At 38.9% G+C, this 22,020-nt stretch overlaps 1 long non-coding RNA gene across 1 annotated transcript; it reads left to right on the top strand.

Moving 5' to 3' along the window:
- The first annotated feature begins 1,067 nt into the window (after positions 1-1,067).
- Positions 1,068-21,086, top strand: LOC129736007 (uncharacterized). Its single transcript, XR_008732099.1, has 3 exons — positions 1,068-1,143; positions 8,125-8,226; positions 19,860-21,086. It is a non-coding gene; the product is annotated as an uncharacterized LOC129736007 (long non-coding RNA).
- The last annotated feature ends 934 nt before the right edge of the window (positions 21,087-22,020 follow it).

The following is a 22,020-nucleotide window of genomic DNA, read 5'->3' as shown; positions in this document are numbered from 1 at the left end:
CTATAATTTATTGCTGGGCCGCTCTTTATTCATGCACAGACAGCTCACATGCATTTTGCATCCTATTTATAGATTTATTGATAACAGTAATCCAGCAGCATGCCAGAATGCTAGATAAATACAGCTGAATATAATTTGAGAAAATATTAGATGCTTTTAAAACTCCAAGATTTGCATCTTCCTTCTGTCTCATCATGTAATTTGTCATTCAGGGCAACAGAGCTTCCCAGTAATGGGAGATTTCACATATCTTCAGGGAGAGAAAATGTCAGTATTTGCCTTCTTCAGTACTCCATGTCACAAAGCAATATGTGGAAAACGTGTTTTGTTGAACTCCATAATTCCAAATTTGAGTGAAAATGGGCATGCTACTTTTGCAAAAAAAGTATGAATAGAATTATTATCACCTGTTTGTGAAGTAAAAACACTAAGAATGAAAGCAATATTTCAGACAATATAAATGTAATCAAGAAAATTTAATATTGAAAGGAATATCAATCTGCTTGAGAGACTAATTCAGCATTCAAATCTAGTGATGCCATATCTAAGTAAATACATTGTAACAAATATTTTGGATACTATTCTACAATACTTTGGTTTATTATTTTATGTTTATCAGTTTGTCTTCAATTACCTGGTAAATACAGTTTTCTTAAAATCTAAAATGTGAGTAATTAGAAACTCCTGCCCACTACTCTTCCAACTTTCCTGTGTTGTCTAAATACCAGAAAAGGGGAGAAATCCAGTTTCCATTTTACAAATTTCACATTTAGAGCTCTGCATCATATGGGCATCACTTACTAAATAAGAATTCTGAACTGAAGGAACATTTTGTAATTGTTCTTTGTTTTGACAGTGATCCTGCAGCAAAGAACAAGCCGCAAGGGCAGGTTTTGCATGTATAATGAAAATGAACATAATGGCATGATTCACTGGAAATGGAAGTTCATATAGAATTGTTGCTCCAGTAGAATTTTGCTTCCTGCTGAGATAATCTTTGTTAACAGATTTCCTTCCTATTAAATTATACTCATGGAGATATATATATATATATATTTTTCCCCTCAGCAGATCTGCTATTGTCTCCTGGTCACCTCCCACATGCCATGAAAATGTGATTTAGTGACTACATAATACACATAGGTATGTATATTCTGGCTCTTTTGTAATTTGCAACTATTGAGAATATTGTGCTATTTATCACCACAGGAAATACCAAAGCAGCACCAGAAAGACTTTTAGACTAAGCTCAAAGGGTCATTCTTTGTTCTTATCAATGGAGAAAACAGCCTGATTCATGTAAGAATATTGCTTTACATCCAAAGCCTTTTTTGACTATGCAGATGGAAAGCTTCCTGCCGGAATGAATTTATTCTAAGCAGTGGGAGCCTCAGAACAGTGCAAGTTACTTGAAGACTGTGCTGTGAGTCTCCAGTACAGCATCCATCTACTTGGGGTATTGTTTTCCTGTGTCATACTGTCACCACTGGGGTCAGCAGGACTGAAATTTGGTCTGCTGGGAGAGATTGTCTGTGGAAGGATACTTTTGCTCTGGAAAATGTTTTCTGAAGTCTCAAGGCAGTACAAAGTTGTTGGCTTTTCATATGTGCTTCAAATTCCATCTGTTTCAGAAGATGTAGTAGGTGAGGAAAGTGATTTCCTTAGTGTTTTAAGGATACATCCCTGTTGCTCAGAATCTTGTTCGTTTTGGGTTTTTTTTCCCCCCTGAGGGTATGTACTAGGCAGTTTCTGAAAGCTTGGTCATTGTACAGATTAAGTCAGGCGTCATGAGAACTGCACTACACAAATACTCTAGCAAAAACTCTGTCCTGGCACTTACTCCCACAATTGCCATAATTTTTGTACCTGACCTTGGGCTGTTTATTTATCTTCTCCGTGCTGCTTTTGTACAAAATGAGTTATCTTCCATCATTCTGAGATTAAGGGCATGCAAATATATCCTCCTGTATCTCCAGGTTTGCCTGCTGAAGAAGTTACCACCCGCACCTTCCCTGAGGGGGCTTATTACTGCCTCTTTTCTGGGGCTGCCCCAACAGATTTGCTGACTGAAAGCTGTTTGCTAAGTTTTCATACAATTGCTTTTTTCTAGTTGCTGAGATCAATGCCCTTTCGGTTAGTGCTGGCTGGTGATATTCATTAAGGGAGACCTACAGGTAGTTTAAGCTAATTTAGGTTGTTTTGACTGACAGATTAGGAAGTAAACATATGAGTTGCTCTGCAAAGGGATGGAGGGGATACCTGTAGCTCCACCTCCTTCTCAAAAAAAAAAAAAAAAAAAAGAGCAGCTGAAAGTGGTAACCTCAGCTGGCAAAACTAGAGTAGGAAGAAGATGTCTATTCACTGACTTTAATCATTAATATCTAGTTCATTGGAAGGAAGGAGTGAGTACTAAAGGTTATTATTTAGATAAATGATCCAAAAGACAAGCATAAAAAAGACAGATATGCTGGGTGAAAGCAAAAATCCATTTCCCCAATCCATTAGCATTTTTAGTTTTAAACTATAAGGAGATTATCTAATACGTGACACAAAGATGACTGAAAAAATGTAATCAGATTACTTTCTTGTTATTAAAAGGAAGAGGTAGGTTGCAACTCAAATGAGCTTTTAAATTAGTGCTATGTGCACATCACAGTTAAAAACCCCACAATTATAAATCAGCATAGCATCATTGATCAAAGTCCCACATTATGGCACTTTGCATTTCCTATATGAAATTTATGTAATCAAACTTTCTGTGCCAAGAAATGTAAGTCTCTTTGGGAGGCTTAACTCTATGCTGAACACCGACCTTATCTAAGGAGCACTTCTATTATACTGTCATTTATAAGGTAGTTTTTTTTTTTAAAGTAAATATTTAACAAGGGACATTTCTGTCTGTTCTTTCTCCTTTGTTGGTAATTGCTTACCTTTAACATATCAACTATAATTCTATTCCCTGAAGATCAGCCTTTATTTTTATTAGCTACTTCTTTAATTCTTTCAAGACAACTTCAAAAAAACCAAATAGCCAGAAATAGGAGTGACACTCCAGAATGTGAATGCTTGAATTCAACAAACAAATCCCCTAAAATTACTAAAGTTACTGCTACTTTGTTAAAATCACCTTTTACCTGTTTTTTTATCTATAAAAGTGAAAACACTGGCAAGAATAAGTATTGTGCCACTGACACCGGAAAAATTGTACCAGTAGTAGTGTGCAGTGTTACTGTTTGTCCCACTACTAACACTGTCTTTTTTTAGACATGGTGCAAGGTAATTGTTTTCAGGGAAAATTAATTTCCAGCAGCTTTTTCTAGCTCAGGAGGGTGCTCCTAGCTCTTAACAAAACCTTACTGCATTTTTCCTGAGGCTTTGTTAAACATGCAAAATGTAGTATGTATCTGAGCCAAATACAATGAAGTATTTGGAGGTCTTTCCAGGATGACAGCAAACTTTGGATCTGGTGACTTGTACTATAACAATGATATCAATTTATACATATTGGTTGCTATTCTACATCTTAATCTCAATAACGTAATGTGTTGTAGGACCTGTTTGTAATATAGTATTAATTTAAGATAACAGTTCCTGGTCAAGAGCTCTACTTACCTGGCCATAACCAGAGTGCAGCAGTGGACTGTGCATACCATATCTTTAGTTAAAGGCTCTTCTCTCAGAGTACTTTGAAATTGGTTTGACCCTGATGGACAAGATAGAGTTCTTCTCCCTCAGTTTAGACAGACACTAGAGCAAAGGTAGTCACGCTGTTCTCTGTTTATAGTCAAACTGAGAAATAGTGAGTTTTAGAGAAAAATCTATTCCGTTTTAGGCTTCTGCTTCAGGAAAAGATGGACAGCGCCTCAGACTCCATTGACACAATGGTTAGACTTCCACTGATTCAAAAGGGATCTTGCACAACTGGCTTAGATGCAAGCAACCGCACTGTAGATACCTAGGCCACTTGTATGCAAAGACAAAGCAGTGAAACAAAACTACCTGCACATGAGCTTGGGTAACCTCACATTTACATATTTTGTGCCTAGCATGTGTCTGACAATAGAAACCACCCTAATCTACTCCTACACCTCTTAACATCCCTTTCAAACAGTCACCATCTTTTACGATTGCAGTTTTGCAGCTACTTTAGGACAACCTCAATCTGCTGTACGCTTACCCAGGTAACACATTTCCTTATTGTTCTTTATGTTAACACCAGGACTTGTAACATAATCCACCAAATAAAAAATTTGATTCAAATGAAACTAATAAGCTTTTCAATTGAGCTGGATTAATTTCCTGGTTCAGCTACAGAAAGAAGTAGTTAGCAATAGGAAAAAGAACTGCTCTTTCCAATAATAGCACAGACTAAGGTCCCCCTACATCAGTTACAAAACTACACCATTAGCAGGTTACAAACATTACCACATCAGAGTAGCCTACTAGCAGGACAGTTATTTCGCATGCTGCTTTAAAGGAGAATTCGTTACTCCAACAACTATAGCTGGTCCTTCTGTTGCCCAATCTGTAAGCAGTTGCACCTGTGCCCAATGTGGAATAGGATTTGAAACACAGGTGAAAAGAGGAACAATTGCAAAAGCTGCCCTTTTCGTGTAATTACATTGTTTATCATGAAACGGTTTGTCTTTTTTGCTCTCCTGTGTAATTTTGCAAAAAATAGCATACTAGCAAGTAAGCTAACATTAAGAACAAAGTTCTATGCAAGTGGATATGTATGTATAGGCCTAGAGAGCTGGCTGGTTCTTGAATTTTGTTTTCTAAGTGGAAATTTCCTCCTTGCTTACTGATAGCAAAGGTAAGATATCTATTTTCAGGATAACCCATGTTTGTCTGGATGCACTTTCAGAGTGGCTGTGTTAAGCTTACTGCAGCCCATTCTATATATAATCATGGGAAAGCACACACTTAAAATGAGGTATGTGTTAGTGTCATTTAGAATATTATGATTGCAGAAATTGACTGAAGAGACAGTTTTATTCTTTGTCTTATAATTGCAGTTGTAAATTCTTAACTGCAGGTGCCATATTTTCATTAAGTGTATAAATAAATCCTCACAATATGGTGCCCTGATCCCTGATGGGCAACTCCTGCAGCACCATAATGAAAAAGAAACAACAAGAAGAATAAATAACTGTGCCCTTGCTTATAAGCCATGCCAAGATGTTTGTTTGAATTCATAGCTCTTTAATTAATCCTGAGTTCTGCACGTGAGTGGTTCTAGTTCTAAGACCTACTAACTATGTCATGACATTACTGCCTGGTTTTCAGGTCTGCAGATGAAAAATTAAGCTTGAAAGGAATAGAAGCATACTGGCAATTTGACCATATATGTTTGTGGTTTGGGGTTTTTTTTCAGTGAAGAGGACAGTTAAATGTGTAGTAAAATGGTAATAATGATGACGTTACCTGTCTATAGGTGAGCTGCCTACGTGCAGGACTCGTTTCCTTCTTTGGTGTTCACAGAAGTAGAACACAGGCTATGTGATCCTAATGCTACTTTGTAAACTGATCATGGCTTCTTTCCATTTCAGTTTCAGTACTGAAAGAAACTTGATCTTACGTGTTTGAACACAGGATGTAAGACTAGATGCAAATAAGTTCCATTCCTGATGTAATAACATCCTCTTTGTAGCCTTGGGCTAGTCAGTCTTTGAGTTTTGGTGCTTCGAATTTTGTTATGTAAGCTAATTATAAAGATGCTATGGCGTTAAGCTGTGCCTGCCACGTTAGTGGTGGGAGAACTCTTCAGATGTTCTTTGTAAAGGATGGTGAAGAGGAAGGGTACTAGGCAAGAAGTGTTATTAGAGATATGCCTGAGCAGCGAAATTCAGGTAGTGACCCTAATCTGGGTGTCCCTAAAGATGAAAGAGCACTGGGATTTAGGGTTCAATTTGACCTCAATTATTTTTTTTTTAATTCACAGAAGCAGGCAGTTGACCTCTTTTGTTAGAGATTTGGAATTTTTTATTCTTCCATAACTTTCACCTGCCCAAGTTCAATTGCTTTTTCCTATCAGCAGAAAGGTCATTCTCATTAGGAGACAAATAACGCAAATTGGATGCATCCAAATTAGCATATTTGAATATGCAAGTGAACACACTTCTTATTTTTCTTCCCACGTACTGACCTCTGAGTCAAATGGAATTTATTCTGCTCTAGGCTGAAAGTGAACTTCTATACAATAAAGATGACTGGGTGTCACAAGGCATCTGACATATTTTATCTAATTGTGATTCCAGATATTTGATGGCAGACAGAAAGCCTGTGGCTGGGTTTCACAAGAATGAAAAATTAGAAGTCAGCCTAGATCCCAGCTTTTGTGTAGAAACAGAAGTGATTAAGCAAAATTATTAGACCTGTTCAAGGCCAACATCAAAAATTGTTTTAAAGGCCAGTGTTTAAGATTGATGTTACCAGCAGCCCCTTGATGCAGACTGGGAATGTAGCCATGGAACAATCCCAACCTCCAGCAATAAGGAAACAGAGATTCAAGGTCACTTTCAAGCCGAGATGCTTTATATAGCACGTTTCCATGCTTGCTTACATTCTGGACTGACCATAGGTTCTTACAGTACCAAGGATTGTCCTTTTATTAGGTAATCACTATGAGTGATTATCAGATGAGAAAAATCTTGCCATCATTATCTGTGATGGACAATACACTATTATTCTGCAATAGAATTTAAAAACATTGTTGCATTTTATTATTTAGTAACTAGGTTGAGTAAGGGTGTGATCCAGTATTACCCTTCAGTTCCTTCAAAAATAATTACACACTAAAAATTGTAATACATCAAAAATTTAATTACATTAAAAGTGCTTACTAATGTTTTGTTATTACTCTGTTTAATCTTGGCATCTGCATGCCATCCATTAATTTATTTCAGTAAAAACTATAGGTCACATTGTGAAGTTCTTACCATATTTCTATGCAGTCAAAACTCCCTTTTTTTCCCCCCCCCCGAGTGTAGTTGCAGTGAAGACATTGATTAGGGGTATGGGGCTTTGTGTATGCAGTGATGCATCTAACAGAGGTAGATAACTAAGGTAATGCTTTAGTTTATGTATATTTCAGATTTGTATATAATCATGTTTTTTCAGTTTATTTAAATGTTTCAGACATGTAAGTATTTCCTCTGTGTTAAAATAAAGCATTTATTTGGGGCACAAGCTTCAATGCTCTTCTTAGAGTAAATAAAATATAAACTCCATAATAAAATGATAAACTGAAGAGACACTCCAACAGTAATTAAACTATGCTTTTCTTTCTTTCATATACATACTCACAGAAACTTATATGAAAGAATACTATAAGCTGCTGCTCCTTTATAAGGGCAAAAATACCATTTTCAGAAGAGTCAATAGACAGTGATTTTGTCAAAAACAAACAAACAAAAAAGGTAATACTAGTACCTTGATTTAAATTAACTTAGCATACAAATCAGTGTATTTTGGCTCTTGTAAAGGAATTCTGTAGAGGACGCTATGCAATGCTGTCTTCTGCACCAGCTCATTTTAGAACTATGGCAGGGTAACTGTACTTCAGAGAACTTTAACTAAAAATAAGCACACATACATATAAATAGATATATAAATACACAGACATACATTATGTGTAAGTATGCATACAATATGTACATTCATTTAATGATGTGAAAATGTACACTTTAATATCTATTTTGTGAGTGAATATTTAAAAAAATTCTTCCAAAAATGCAATAAATTTGTCCTGCTGACATTGTGTGTAAGTATTACTCCATAACATAGGGCAGGAAGAACTATCTGAAAATTATGGTCTATAGTTATTTCTTGACTCATGAATCCTTTATGAGGGTTGTGCATGTGCAGAGCAAAAGGACAATATAGTTTCTCACTTTTTCTGTTACTCTCAGTACTAAAAACTGCATCGGCCAGATAGTGGAACATATTTGTGATTGTTTTGAGTGTACACTGTAGCTCACAAACTTTTCTATTACAGTGGTGGCTGGAGTAGCTTAGTCTGCTTACTTATTTCACTCCTCCTGCTGTGTGAACACGGAATGAACTGGCTCAGAGAAGTCATTCTGGTTAAATTTTTTATTTCTGCTACTTTATTTTCCCCAGGTCTGTCTGGCCATATATTGCTGTGTCGATACTGCTGAAGGGATAGTGGGAGCAAACTGAACAAGAACAAAGCTGAACAGGATCAGTGCTACAGCCTGAGAGGTACTTGCTCAGGTACTTTTACAAAGTGCTAAAATGAAATCCTCACTTGGGTTTTTCAGAAGCTCTATAGAGATTATTAGCCTGAAGTAATAAAAAAATCAATTAGATGTAGGGAAGTTGGAATTGTACAGCGTCTGCTGTGGGATTACTTCACAAGTGCCAAATTATGTGATAAATTTTATAACACAGACAATAGGGTTTTATTCAGATATTCTGTAAGGTTCTTTAGGCCACAGAGAAGGAATTTGAGGCTTCCTTCAGAGCTATTTGACAGGAAAGCTGATCTTTCCTCAAACCTGTCGCAACTCAAGGTACAATCAGAAAGTATGAAGGGTAGAGGAGGTACCAGCAGATCCTGCTGCGTAGTGATGGTGTTGAAGATGGGAGTCAATGGTGGGCATGTAAGACAGAGGAAGGGAGGAGTATGGCTGGCATTTCAGACATTAGAAAATTGTCTCTCACTAAGGTGCTGCTAGTGTTTTACTGTGGTGTGTGAGGTGAAGAGAACTTGGAAAGGTCACGAGCTGACTGTTGTGCTACCTTTACCACTACAACAGAAAATCCAAACATATGCCATAGCATATAGTGTTTGGGACAACAGCAATGTTCAGTAATGATTTCCTTCACGGATTTCCTGGCAGCCTGAATACGTTTAAGACTAAATGTCACTTTGGTAAAAGAGTTCAAGTGTGAAGATGACCCATCTGAGAGATGTTGGTTGTTTTCCTACTTTGTTGATGATATCCAGGTGTTAGTACACAATGAGACAGCAAATAGGTCTGAAATTATATTACAATTATGCTAATTCTGGGAGCATGGAACTATAAACAGAACGAAGCATGCTGTGGGCTAGGGTTTTAAAAAAGCGATGCTATCAGGTCAGTGTGTGCCCAGAGTTGTGGCACTTGGATACCCACAATGATAACAGGATAGAATGCAGTGTGAGGTGGTGGCCTGGCAGGCTATAGAAACAGTGTTCAGTGCAGATGTGACTACGTAGATAGTAAAATTCAGTCATATGCTATGCAGCATTACTGGTACTTCCAAGAAAACTACATCCTATGCAATACCAGTGGCTGCAAACTGCAGAGTTATTTCCTGTGGTTGCTTGTTTTTACTATTTAGGGTGAAGTGACTCCTTTGTATCCAGGTTTCCCAGTGTATCTTATGGTGACTTTTAATGTATGCTTTTAATGTTTAGCTTTTGGCAAATTAATGAACAATACAAAAAATATTGTTTCTCTAAAAGCAATTTTACAGAAAGTGTTGAGGTATCAACACAAAAGATACAAAACAATATGAGTGTATGCTAAGAAACACTTAACTCTGTACTATCCCTACCGTTTAAATAAGTGATTACTCGCAGAATGACATGGTCTAGAAACAAAAGACCATCTGTTGCAAACAGATGACATGTTTGTAACCTTATCAGTATTGAAATAGAAAAACTAGATTCTGCAAGTTTATCATTAACCAGTTGTAGGGAGCATGCTTCAAAGAAGAATGAATGAATGGTCTATCTACTTTCACACTGAAGAAACTCCTTGTCTCTGTGCTTCTCTAAAAACTCTGCAGCCTTCTATCCTCCCATGTATGATACAGAGCCAGCATATTGTGGTGAACTAAGCTCATCAGCAGTTCTGAACTTGTCACGTGATGGAGCCATATGGAGCTCTATGCTTTTTTTTCTCTACAAGGTGAGCTTTTGGGAAAGCCTGACTGCAACAGCCATATCAATGCAGAACATGTGGAAAATCGGGGCAACTGGCTAGAGGTTATAAAGCTGTAGGACACCTATAGCAAGGCCAAAGGTATGGTTATTTCTTTGGGCCAGGGAGAAGATGCTCTCCTATGTCAGGTAGTCATTATTACAGGTTGAGCCATGCATGACCACATTTTTGATGAGAAATGGGGTCAATGACCATTATCATACACTGATGGAGATGAAAGGATGAATACTGACACTTTCAACCTTACATGGTTAAGGCTGGGAGTTGTCCCACTCCTCTCATTTCAGTCATTAGCAGCAGGTAGAAAAGCAGGGCACACCTGGTCAGGCAAAGAAGACATCTTACAGTTACAAGTTCAAAATGCAACTTGAAGGCCAGTAATGTAGGCAGACCTTCCCTTCTGCTGCTCCCCTGTTGAAATACCAGGAGACACATCTTTTGCATGTGTAGGATTCAGCCAACAGTGAGAGGGCTTGGGATGACTTCATGCATGCTGTGGATGGGATTTAGTGCAGGAATAGCAAACACACAGGCCAGGGAGTAGTGGCATTGTCATGGAGTACTTCTGACCTCACCTGCACACCTCTGTCTGGAGCATAGGAAAACCTGAGACAGAGTAAGATGGTGGCATCATGTTATCCATGGTGGCATATACTAAACCCATGTCACTGGGGGAACTGACAGGCAACTTCCATAGTTGACCTATTCTGAATTCAGGGGCCTCCATGAATCCTCCAAATCAGAAAGCAGCCTCAGATATCAGGCTGTTAAGAGACTTTCAGGTATCAATGCTATTTGACTAGACAATCCAGGCAGAAAATAGGGCAGAGAGAGCATCTGCAACATTTCTAACGTAGCTGATGGCATCCTCAGCTTTATGAGATCAGGGGAAAGGGATATGCCTGGACATCATAGCAGCTGTACTCCACCACTCTTAAACTGTGATAGTAGACTTTTAAAAAATGAGAATATAGACTGTCATGTCCCTCATTTAGAGAGATGTGTGCATAGGAACTTTCCCACAGGGTTGCCCACAGCTCCAGGCTCACTTTAGAATCCTGGTGGATACAAGCCCAGCCACAGAGGCAGATCACAGCCCTGAAAGCTTCTGCAACACCCTCATACACAGAGTAATTCCTATTCCCCAGCACCTTCAGTGAGGATCAGGCAGGGTGAGGGCTTTTCTTAGCTGGATGTGGCTAATCTCTGCCACCTACCCAGAGGTGATGTGGCATAGGTGGAGGTGCCTGGCGGAGCTGGGGCCTATTGGGACATTCAGGGCAGTGACAGCCTGATCCAGGGAACAGGCTAAGCATGGTCTCTGCTTGTACTTAGTCTGAATGTACTTTGAGAGATTCCAGGTGTCCCAAGGAACACAGGAAGGTACAGAACTGTGTCTTTCGGTGTCTGATAAGTGTCTGCCTAGTTCGAGCTGACTTCAGGAAGAAGGGCTGATCTTTATGAGATATTTTCTCACGTGTTTTTTTCAGTCTTCTTTTGAAGTTTGGCCTGGCATTCAAGGCACAGTCCTTGGCAACAACCTCTGTATGTGAGTCAGATTAGGTGGAAGTGAAGAAACTGAATGACAGACGAGAAGCATGTGGACAGTAGTCTCTAGGCAAACCTTGGATTTGGAGGTTTGTAGGACAGCTGTATGCTTTACTGTGTGTTGCGTAGATTGACCTTTCTTCTTGCCCAGGCCAAGGGCTATGGCTCAATAAAATTGCAAAAAACCTAAGCAGGTGCAGTGTGATAATGACTTTCAAAGTTGTGCCTTATGGAATGGAATGAAGCTGCATCAGGGGAAGTTCACACTGGATGTTAGGAGAAGGTTCCTCATGGAGAGGGTGGGTGGTCACTGGAAGAGGCTCCCCAGAGAAGTTGTCATGGCACCAAGCCTGTCAAGAGTTCGGGGAGCATCTGAACAATGCTTTTAGTCATATGGTTTAGTTTTAGGTAGTTCTGTGAGAAGCAGGGAGTATGGGTTCCTTCCAACTCAAGATACTCTATGCGACACACCACATATAAAATAGGGTCAAATATCTTATGTGTGCCTTGTAGCATGGGCATATCTGGAACATTCAGCATGGGGTATCTCTGCAGTTTCTGTTTCTGGCAGGGTGGGTATAATTTGAATCTAGTGTGTGGCTCACAGGACCTAAAATTAGGAAGATGAAAATATTTTAGAGTTGGATGAATCACAACCTATTCCTTGTTCTACACTCCTACCTTCAAGACAGTATGAAATATCTGTAGTCCTCCATTTGAATACTTAGATATACCCAAAAGTTAAAGGCACTAGAGATGATTCTTGCTTTTATATGAGGGCCAGAGGACGATATATCATCCCAGGGGTTGATGATCCTGCCACATTTTTGTTACTTGGAGGTGTAATTACTGTAATGTAATATCTACTTGAGAAAAGAAGTTAAACTCTCAAGAACAAATTAGCTAATTTCACATTACTGGCATGATTTTTGTTAAAAGGCCTGCTAGATCTGAGTCCAGTTTCTGAAAATAAGTATTGTCTTATGTTATAAAATAATCTCTTCTTGCGATGTCAGCATTTTCTGATAGACCACTGATGGAATGCGTGAGTGCTACGTGTTCTGTGGATCAAATACTGATCATTGGAGCTCTATGTAGAGTGTAGACTTTGACAGGATAACTGCATAAGGTTCTCCTGGTTGGGAGATCAGACTTGACAGTTGCAGTGGCCTTTTTTGGCCGTCTGGCCTTTGACACTAGCAATAAGCTTATACAGCAAAGAGAAGCTTTAGCATGGCAACTGGTGAGTATTGTAAAAGTGTGTTATGTGTGACCGTCGCATGAAGGAATACCTGCTGAAATTTATTTGCAATGTCCTTGAACAACATTGAATTCTCCAGATTAGGTGGTGCCTGTGGAGCAAACCTATTCATTTTGCTAATGAGACAGAGGAAGAAGATAAAGATTTAAAAAATGCCTGGCATCATATTTTATTAGTCACCCAATATAATTATTGACAGGGATCGGGGATGTTAAGTTCCAGAAAAGGATTACTTATTATCTTAACACTCCTGAGATGCATTAAACACATTTGAATTTAATTAGAAAGGAGTATCCATGATTTAAGAATAAATCTTGCACCTATTAATTTTAGAAATTAAGATGATTTATTTCCTTTAAAATTTCTAGCATTTTGGATAAAAGTCCTTCATAAAAAGTGCATGGCTTAATTTCAAAGACTAAATTTATACAATGTGATTTTTGTCAACCAGACTGAAAAATGGTTGTAGTTTAATACTGGATAGATTTTAGAAATGCCTTCTGTGTGATATTTAACAGTACAGGCATCTTAGTCATGATGAGTCAGATACTGAATTTAAGAACGAAAAATAAAATTATTTAACTGATACTAAAGATGTTTTTTTTTTTTTTTATTGTTTAAGGATTTGGCAGTGCAGCTTATCTTCTCCAAAATTTGTAAAATTTCGTTTCTCAGAACTATGTAACTTACAAAATGTAACTTGAGGATAGTTCAGAATGAGCACAGATGGTTCAGCAGATTAATGATTTCTTTTTTTTTTTTTTTAAAGGATGATGATTACAGCCATGTTAAGTAGTCAGGAACTGATGCTTTGGGTGGATATTTGCATTTTCACAATTCATAATGCAGCTAATGCATGTCACATGTTTTAGAATCAATAGTAATGGGCAGACTAAGATGTCTAATGAAAGATGGTGAATGGCCCACAAATGAAAGGAGAATATTCAAAAAGGACAGAGAAACAATGAAAGGGAAACAATCAACAAAACTCACAGAGAAAGCACAGATGTAGTGATGAGTGAGACTCTATAGGTAGTGCAGCATGTTGTGTCGATGTAATGCTACAGTGCTACATACACAACAAACCACAGTGGAGCAGGGGATGGAGTAATTTAAAATGGTCGTGTGTAAGCACTTCAAGAATCAGAACTAAACATAAACTGAAGACAAAGCACAGGAGAGAAGAAAGCATCTGCTCTTTAAGAACAGAAAAATTATTTGTGACACTGGTTTTAGAGACATATGCTGGTACTATTATTCAACCAGTGGTAAAAAAAACCCATTAAATTTCTAATGATTATTTGCTAACACAAAAAATATTAACTTCACTCTCAAATAACTCTTTTGGATTCCATTATGGTATTACCATGGAACCAACCCATTATATTGGCAAGCTCTTATTCCATATGGTCAAACATAACACTTGGAACCAGTAAAATGAATATTAGATGTACTTAGTATGTCAGGAAGTTCCCAAAGGTGAGAAAAATTATGAGAAAAATTTTAAGAAAAATTGATTTGGATAAAAAAGGGATGGAAATGTTTGTGGGTTTGTGTTTTTTTTTGGTTTGTTTTTTTTTTTTAAGAATATATTTATTCTTGTCAACAAATCACTGATCATGCTGCTGGCTGATGCCACAAGGAGGTTGGCAAATACTGGAAATCACAGAGTGGTAAATTACAAAGATGAGTTAATCATACAGAGCAATCTGAAATGTTTGGGAAGCAGACAACAAGAGAGTTTGAATTCAGCCAAATGCCCATGGATGCACCAGGAACAAGGAATTGAGGTCCTATCTACAGAACTGGGGCTGTATCTGGAGAACAATGATTCAGAATAGAAATTATGGATTGCTGCTGGTTGATATGAGCAAAGGTCAAAGGTAGCCACTATTTTCTGCCTCAAGGGAATGATTGCTATAGCATTTGGATTAAAATGTCCCTAAACCTGGCTTTTTTGTAAGTAAATAAGTGGGCATGGCAACCCAAAACAAAGGTAGAGAGCTGTTAATCTCACTTTAGGTCTGCCACAAGGGAGCTTTTCACCTACAGCCAGACCTCTGATAGCAGGAAGACAGGAGTAGACTTAAGTTTCTTCAATTGCACATCCCATTTGCTTCTGGGAAGTAATCATGTTTTTCACCTCTGAAACTGTGTGCTATTTTCCTCTTTAATGATTAAAATGGTCTGTAATAGAGAGCATAAAATAAGGAGTTGACTTTACATCTGTTCATAGAATGGCTGAAGCTGAGCCAAGAATACTATCAGTTCTTTTCCCTGTGTTTTAATAAGTATGTTAAATTTTATCTTTTATATATAAGACAATAAAAAAAACCCAAACAAAAAAAGTTTGGATAATTTAGAGAAGGAAGAAAAAACCCTTGAGTTAATGGTTGAGAAAAATCTTTAAAGAGCAAATTTACTTAGAGTGTATCTTTTTAACTGACTGAAAAGGAGATTTTGAGGTGAATTGTGCTTAGGAAGAATTAAATATCAAACACATCATAAAGTAGTGAGTTTTCACTCTTTTGATCCATTCACTCTACCTTTCAGAGGCTGATTGAATCAAACACTAATTTCTGGGCTCGGAATAGTCATAGACTAGTAAAAGTGAGGCTTTTATTTTTTTTCTCCTTTTGTTTGTTTGGTTTTGATTTTTCAACTCTGTAACAATGTTGACCCTTGCAGGAGTGTAGGCATTTTACCAATAAATACCTACTTGAAGAATCGGCCAAATCCACCACAGATAGACAGCATGGAGCACGTGTCCCTGGGCTTCTTCATATCTGTGTAGTAGGTGGACTTTGGCTTTTGTATGCAGCCACATATCCTTGAATATTTAATTTTATTTCATTCCTAACCAAGTTTAAGCTGCAGTATGGTGGTTTTTTTTTTCTTTTCTTTTTTTCTGTTGTTTTGTTTTGCTTTGAGGAGTGTTTCGAATCCTCACAGTGGGACATGAAAGAGACAGTAAAGGTGAATGGAAACAAAATTGAGCTTTTAGTCACTTCATGCTGCCTAGATATGGAACTGAAACTGTTCTAGCTTCATGACATATGCCTTATTCCTTTACCTGACAACACTGAACTCCTGCAGAGTTTATGCCTCTGACTATAAACTCTGCAGAGGTCTTCTGACTCTAGGCGCCTATCAGTGAAGCAAACCTAAGGACTAGAAGTTTTATTCATCACTGAATCCAGTTCCTTGGTTATTGAAAGCAATTTTATATTTGGACGGAATTTTATAACTGGACCAACCTTTAAGTCAAAAGTAGTGGAGATACTTTACTGAAATGTTAATTTCAAAAGCTTGTTCAAAACTGTATGACTTTGATGCGTTTTTTCTTCTACTTTTTGGGTATAGATTCCTCAATGTATTGATGAATATACATATATATATATAAAAAATCCAGCACATACCTATTTGAGTCTATATGGAACTAGTTCATATACATTTTTTGTGCCAACATTCTAATTTTTAATTTAAATTTCTTTCCCTTGGCTATATTTTGAATATATATATTTCAAAATACATACATATACATATATAATGCCCTAATATATCATTCAGATGGGGAGTTAGTGTTACTTGTTGACACAATGAAGATACAGGCTGGAGGTATTTGGAGCAACAACAAAAAAAAGAATGCTTTTGTATTTTAAAAAAGCAAACAAAGAGAAAATAGAAATGAAATACCAGTCAGCAATATTTCAGGTTGAATCCAGATCCAAGACTGATCGATCTGGCTTTCTCAAGTTATAATGTAATTCTTGCTATGCTTTAGCTTACCAAATATAAGACATTGAAATGATTACCCAATAAATAATCTTAATGTATATAATTATGTTAGCATAACATTTATTTTATATCATGATCAAGTTATTTTAATTTTTCAATCTTTCTTTTTGTCTTCCATAATTGCTTTTGAATATATAAGGTGCTGGCTATTATCTGTGGTGTGTTTACCCTAAGTTTTCTTTAAAATCAATGGTCACTCTCAGCAACATACTAAACTGGGCTTCAGGCTTCAATCCGGCCAACTCTTACGCGGTATCTTGAGCGTAATAATGTAAGTTGTCATGTTAACTGAGAGAATAACTTCCTATTTTCTGTTTAGTCCAAGCAGCATTTGGCTGAATAATGACTTGAAAAGAAGGCATCGCTTATTCAAATGCTGCTAGATAAATTTAGATTTAAAGGCATGGTGCCAATTTCACATTTAGAGTTAAAGAGAGGGATCTAAAAACCATTGACAAATTCTATGGGAACCTTCCCAGTGAAACAGTTCCAACTTTAGCAACTTCAATTTTAGCCAGTTCAACTAAATTTTATTAGCTTGAATATTCCAACATTTTTTTCTGGAGAATCTCAGAGTTCACCCAGTGCGCGTAAACTCCCCCTTGGGGATTCAGGATACCAGACACTTACTGAGTTATCCTGAAGCTGAAAAACTGTACTTTTAAAACTAGGCTGAAAAGGAATAAACTGAGAAAATCTATTAAATTCCCAACCTTTATGCTGAGGGGTTAGGCACCACTAAATGTAAGTCTAAATTAAGTCTGTTTTTCATTACTCCTTTTGTGTGTGTATAGCTGTACATTAACAGTTTGAGAAAATGTTCTATTTACATCTAAATCATGTATAGCTTATACCTAGACCAAGCTCCTTAGGCTTACTGAGGAGGTCTTAAGGATTGCTGAGGACATTCCCTCCAGCACAGTTTTAGTTTTATCTGAAGTATGGATGAAAAACATCTAGAGGTCTTTTAACCACTCTCTGGTGCAAGGAACCTCAGGCTTATTTTTTGATTTTTTTTTCTTTTGGTATGCCTCAAAATATGACTTTTGTACTCCTGTCAAAAAACAATGGATTCATTGATCACCCTTTTTGTTAGTTTGCAAGAGCTTCCTACTGTAGATTGTACTTCTTTTGATATAAATAGATTTTGCTGTGGTGGCTGCCATGACCTTCCTTTGTGATGCAGACACCTTGGAACTAGCAATAACTTCTGCCCAAGAAAGGATCGACGCTATTTCCCACCCCCCCACACCCCATCTTTTTAGCAAATATAAATGTGTATCATGTTTCTGATGATTCATCTGCTAGAAATGGAAGAAAGAACTTGCCAGTCCACAGTATGAGACAAATCGTGTTCTGTATCTCTTCCTCAGGTGTATTTCAAATTTAATAGATTAAAAGAAAACATACAGCCCAGGTAGAAGCAAAAGGTTCAATTCTGCTAAATCTTAAACTTAATTTTATTTCTATAACAGCTACAAAAGTACAAGTCATTTTCCATACAACCTTCTCTTTCAGAGCACTGTTTAGTAAGTCTGCAAATAAAGTTAGAAATGTATGAAAACCTTGGCACCTAGATACGACTCTCAGACCTCCTTAATGAAATAAACTTAGTTTCAGATTCAATGAGCTCATCCTTAGCAGCGGGTGACTGTCCTGGTTTCTGCTGGGACAGAGTTGATATTCTTCCTAGTAGCTGGTGCAGGGCTATGGTTTTGGATTTAGTATGACAATAGTGTTGATAACACACTGATGCTTTTAGTTGTTGCTACGTGGTGTTTATACTAAGTCAAGGACTTTTCAGTTTCTGAGGTCTTCTCAGCAAGTAGGCTGGGGGGCACAGGAAAATGGGAGGGGGCACAGCCAGCACAGCAGACCAAAGGGATACTCCATACCATGTGACATCATGCTCAGTATATAAACTGGGGGGAGTTAGCGAGGGGGGAGATAGCTGCTTGGGGCCTGGCTGGGCATTGGTCAGTGGGTGGTGAGCAACTACATTGTGCATCACTCGTTTTGGGGGTTTCTGTTGTGTTCCCCCCCCTTGAGTTTTATTGCTCTCTCTCTTTTTGTTATCTCCCTTTTCAGTACTATATTATTATTATTAATAATATATTTTAGTTTATTTCAATTATTAAATTGTTCTTATCCCATGGTTTTACCTTGTTCTGATTCTCCTCCCCATCCCACCGGGGTTGGGGAGTGAGCAAGCAGCTGCCTGGTATTTAGTTGTTGGCTGGGGTTAAACCGTGAGAGTGAATCATTTCCCAGGTAGCTCAGGAACTAAATCTCACCTCAGGCCTAGATTTCTAAGCAACTGGCAGCAGGTATTGGTATTTATTGGCAGAGATTCCCAAAGAGCCAACAGATTGCCTTGCTTTAATCTTAGTTCCTTCTCTTGACTCCTAACTATGGCTTTCACTGTCTCTTCTTCCTCAAACTGCTTCACTTTTCTATCTGCTTTTTGTGCATCATCCTTGTTGCCTGGATCAACTTGCTGCTTGACTGTAGCCTGAACACCAGCCATGCTACTCCTTTGTCTTGGCATTAGTATGTATATTTAACATACTGATTGCTGGCTTAATCTCTTGGTTGTTCCCAGTTTTCCCCTTTGATGGGACCTTCTTTGACTGGGACGGGTCTTCCCAGTTCTTAGATCTGGTTTGTTTTGGCTGCACCACTTCTGTCTTAATTACAAATCTAGTGAAGGTCTAAATGCTAGGTTCCTCACTCCCTGGTTATAATACCACTGCAATTTATTTTGTAGGTGTTTTAAACAAGGTGACAGAAGCTGAGAACCTATCTGTTCTGTACAAACATTTCTATAGGCAGCTCTGAGAAAATTTGATTTCTCTAGGGTCAGGCTCCTGCATACCAAACAGCTGTCTATTTTTTCTAGCTGTTTGTTGTTATAATAAAAAGATATTGTTGTTATAATAAAAGATATTACTTCTACCCATAAACTTCACCTTCAGTTAAACTGCTCTCTGGGCCAAGTCCCGAGAGGGGAACAGCCCTAGCCACTCTCGAAAGTTCAAATTTCATGTAAAGTTCCTCTTGGATGAGCTATGGATGCTTTCACCAATTTCAGCACCCTGAGAAGAAAAGTTGATTGAAGATAAGTGGGAATAGTTGAAGAAAAAAACAGACGAGTAATAATATTGTCTATCAGACACTATCTAGTGCTATGTGGGGAATAGCTGTAAAACAGGACAGCTTTTCCCAAGAAGCATCTAAAAGACTGTACTCCCTGCTCCTTCAGGTCTGCTTTTAATGGTCCTCCCTTGTTCCTACAGCCTCAGCGAATACCTAGAAAGTCTCCCTCCTCAAGCAGTGGACTTCAGGAGGAGAGAAAGTGGGGATATTTCTGCCGTCTCGCACCCTGTTGCGGATGAGTGACTTAGGATTACTCAAAGAATCACAGTCAAAGGTATCTAGCAAAGGTAGTTTTAATATGAATTTGTAAAGGCATGACTTAACAAAGGTCATTCAATTACTTACTACATGGACAAAACATACAAAGGAAAATAGAGTTAAATCAGGCTAGGACGATTTACACAGAGACTGGAGATGCAAGAGGGTAAGAGAGCCCCTCCCATTGAGTCATGAGCTTCAGAGAGGACCCTCTTGCTTTGTAAACTTCTGATGAGCTTAGGTGCAGCTAGGTCCAATCTTAGCCTCAGACTTGGACAATGGTTTATGTCTAATGGAATAAGCTACATGTATTTCATTAGTATTAATTCAGCATGCTATCAGTCACTTGCAAGAATCTGTTGTGAGAGGTTCCTCCTTGGGTAAGGAAGGATCTCTTGGTCTCAGGCAAGGAATCTCAAACCTTGAGGTGTCCCAGCTCAAGGGGAGTCACGGGTGGGCAGTCCGGTTGCAACTTGGAAAGAATGCGAATTGAACTCGGTAATGACAGACCTTTGGGTAGAAGGTCTCTGTCTTGACGAGTGAACTTGAGGGGTGTTCCAGCAAAAGGGGAGGTCAGCGCCATGCGTGCAGCCATGCTGCCAGGCAGGGAGAGCTCAAAGGCAGCTCGCTTAGGCTGTCATATTTACGTGATAAAGTGGTTGGCTCCTACTCCAACTGCATGCAATGGGAAAGGTATGCATGAGACTTCTTGTACCCACAACTTTCTTTGTTCCTTGATAAATGAATCTTGGAAAAACACACTGCTACTCATGTGTTAATTGCATGATCCCTGTTCCAAGCTCACATACATTGATGTCTCACTGCCCTTTTGTGGGTTTCCTAGAGGAGTTCTTGGCCTGGCTGTGGCTCAGGCTGTTACCTCCTTTGCAGTCTGTACCAAACTACCGCTAGTTTGGTTAAGGTGTCAAGTGCCCATCACATGCCTGTGGCGTGGTTCTGCCTGAATGTGCCTTGTCTGTATCTTCTCAAGTATCAAAAGAACCAGGGTGAAACTCTGGTCATACTGAAGCTGAAGGAAGTTCTGCATCCATTCAGAACTACAAGAAATGTGTTAGACAGTCAAAGATTACTTTTGCTAACTCCAAAATTGCATAAATACCTCACCATTTGCTTTTAACCCAGAAAATGAGCCGGAGGCTGGGGAATGAATATAATCTCAATTATAATTGGCATGAATATCATATATAATGAATGTATCAATAGATGTAAACAGGCAGAAAGCAAGGATCCTTATTTTTGGAACTTCCTTGGAACAGTGTTAGATATTTGGATAGAAATAAGTGTTTGATTTGCTAAATCACTATCTATAATTTATAGTGTCCTAGATTAATAGTTTTTTGTGTATATTTAGACAACTGATCTACTTGCAAACTCAGAAACAAAGAGGTTTGCCCGTGTGTATAGAGGGAACAAGGAACAGCTGGGGGGTTGTGCCTTCCTACCGCAGCACTTGGCCAAAACCCAACACAACAACTTGTCAGCAGAAACCACTCCAAGACAAAAAGCTGCTCCAGACAAGTAGAAGACGAGTTGTAACTTGAGTTTTAAGTACCATTTTTCAAACTGAAAATTCTGAGGCATTTACAGGGCGGGCCGAGTTCAAGGAGGCTCAGCTAGGGCGCCGGACGGGATCCCCCGCACTGCCGGCTGTCCTGCTCCCTCAGCGGGGCTCTGACCCCTCCTCGCACCCGTCTCCTTGAGGGGCCTTGACGGGCAGGTGCGGGTGAACCCTGCGGGCGACCCCCGGGGCCAGGGCGGCTCTCACAGGTGACCTCCCTCACTAGGGGGGGGGGGGCTCCTCCCTGGCCCTGCACCCGGAGCTCTTCCCCACCCAGCGCTGGCGCCTCCGGGGCCTCCGGTTCCCCGCCCCTCCGGGCTCCGCGGGGCAGGCCCCAGGCGGCCGCGGACCTGCAGGTCAAACCGGCACCCCGCTGCGCGCCCGCTTCTCATCCCGGCCCCGCCCCTTCCTCTTAGCCCCTCCCCTGGGCGCCGGTTCGCCCTCCCGCCGCTTAGCCTTAGCCC

This window comes from Falco cherrug, chromosome 4 (genome assembly GCF_023634085.1).
Source record: "Falco cherrug isolate bFalChe1 chromosome 4, bFalChe1.pri, whole genome shotgun sequence".
Lineage (NCBI taxonomy): Eukaryota > Metazoa > Chordata > Aves > Falconiformes > Falconidae > Falco > Falco cherrug.
The sequence above is the reverse complement of the archived record's forward strand: the minus strand, read 5'-3'. Positions and strand labels throughout refer to the sequence as shown.